The sequence below is a fragment of the Mandrillus leucophaeus genome, unplaced genomic scaffold (genome assembly GCF_000951045.1).
Source record: "Mandrillus leucophaeus isolate KB7577 unplaced genomic scaffold, Mleu.le_1.0 Scaffold265, whole genome shotgun sequence".
Taxonomy (NCBI): domain Eukaryota; kingdom Metazoa; phylum Chordata; class Mammalia; order Primates; family Cercopithecidae; genus Mandrillus; species Mandrillus leucophaeus.
In genome coordinates this window covers 1096913-1099033 of record NW_012102754.1, presented here as the reverse complement: position 1 = coordinate 1099033, position 2121 = coordinate 1096913, and the positions used below count along the sequence as shown (strand labels likewise).

General features: G+C 45.2%; 1 pseudogene; it reads left to right on the top strand.

Moving 5' to 3' along the window:
• The first annotated feature begins 1525 nt into the window (after positions 1-1525).
• The window catches only part of LOC105542676, a 7036-nt pseudogene continuing 6440 nt past the window's right edge, over positions 1526-2121 (top strand).

Below are 2121 nucleotides of genomic sequence, written 5' to 3'. Positions count from 1 at the left end.
AAGTAGCTGGGATTACAGATGCCCACAACCATGCCAGGCTAATTTTTGTATTTTTAGTAGAGACAGGGTTTCACCAAGTTGGCTAGGATGGTCTCTATCTCTTGACCTCATGATCCACCCGCCTCAGCCTCCCAAAGTGCTGGGATTACAGGCGTGAGCTACCATGCCTGGCCCCCTCTGTGGCTTTAAAAACATTATTATTTGTCAGGCACAGTGGCTTGCACCTCTAATCCCAGCACTTTGAGAGGCTGAGGTGGGCAGATCGCTTGAGCTCAGGAGTTGAAGACCAGCCTGGGCAATAGAGTGAAAGCCCATCTCTACCAAAAATACAAAAAAATAACCCGGGTGTGTTGGTGCAAGCCTATAGTTGAGTTACTCATGAGGCTGAGGCAGGAGGATGGTTTGAGCCCGGAAGACAGAGGTTGCAGTGGGCTGAGATTGTGCCACTGCACTCCAGCCTGGGCAACAGAGCAAGACACTGTCTCAAAAAAAAAAAGTATTATTAAGCTTAGAAAGACATTTATCATTTGGAGAGTAGATATTTGCATATTTTTCTACTTTCATTCTTTCAATTTTTACATAAAATTATTTAATCCATCTGGAATTTATTTTGGTGAACATTGGGAAATTAGGACATAACTTTATTACCCCTCAGAATACTTTAGCCAATTATCCCAGCACTAAAATTCTCCCTTTCCTCAGGAACTTGTGATGCCTTCCTCATTATAGACCAACTTTTTGATATATGCATTAAGGTCTGTTTCTAGCTTATTAATTTTGCTCCATGGGGCTCTATTTTTGCACTAGTTGGAGGCAGTTCTTAATAATTTTGTTTTAAATTTTTATAACAAGGAAGAAAAATTATCTGCAAAGAATGAGGGACAGAGATGATAATGAAGACATAAAAGGGGGAAATGGTTAAGACAAGACAGTGTAGTGTGTGTAATGAGGAGTCATTTAGAGTTGAATAACTAAGGCACTGAGCTGCTCTAATGGCCTGGCTATGGGTGGAGAAAATCAGGTTATGATTAGAGAAAAAGTCTTCCATCATTACTCTCTGGAACCCGCATCAATTTAAAAGCAGAATCTGGCTGGGCACAGTGGCTCACGCCTGTAATCCCAGAACTTTGGGAGGCCGAAGTGGGTTGGTCACCTGAGGTCAGCAATTCAAGACCAGCCTTGTCAGCATGGTGAAACCCAGGCTCTACAAAAAAATACAAAAATTAGCCGGGCGTGGTGGCGCATGCCTGTAATCCCAGCTACTCGGGAGGCTGAGGCAGGAGAATCATTTGAACTCAGGAGGCAGAGGTCGCAATGAACTGAGAACGCGCCACTGCACTCCGGCCTGAGCGACAGAGCCAGACTCTGTCTCAAAAAATTAAAAGTAGAATCTAAGGATTCCTATGTATTCTCCATTCCTTTATTCAACAAATATATATATTGAGGACCTACTATGTGTTGGACACTATATTATCCTGAATCTAAATCAGTGATCAAAAAGATAGGATCGGGTCGTTTGAAAACCATGGTTCGGGTACCAGCAGAGTCTGCAATGGAAGACTTGACGCCTCGGCTATTGTCAGCAGAGCTCTGCAACTTGATGGGAGGTTTTGATCCCTTGGTTCCCCTGAGGACACCTCAGGAATGCCTGAGGCGGGTCCAGATGGAAGCAGCGCAATGTCCAGATGTTGTGGTAGCACAAATTGACCGAAAGAAGTTGAAAAGGAAGGCCGGGAGCAGTGGCTCATGCCTGTAATCCCAGCACTTTGGGAGGCCGAGGCAGGCAGATCACGAGGTCAGTAGTTCGAGACCAGCCTGGCCAGCATGGTGAAACCCCGTCTCTACCAAAAATACAAAAAATTAGCCTGGCATGGTGGTACACACCTGTAATCCCAGATTCTTGGGAGGCTGAGGCAGGAGAATTGCTTGAACCCGGAAGGTGGAGGTTGCAGTGAGCTGAGATCGCACCATTGCACTCCAGCCTGGGCAACAGGAGCAAAACTCCGTCTCAAAAACAGAAAAGAAGTTGAAAAGGAAGCAAAGTGTGAATATTTTTCTTTCAGGATGCCAACCGGCCCCTGAAGGTTATTCCCCTACACTTCAGTGGCAACAGCAACAAGT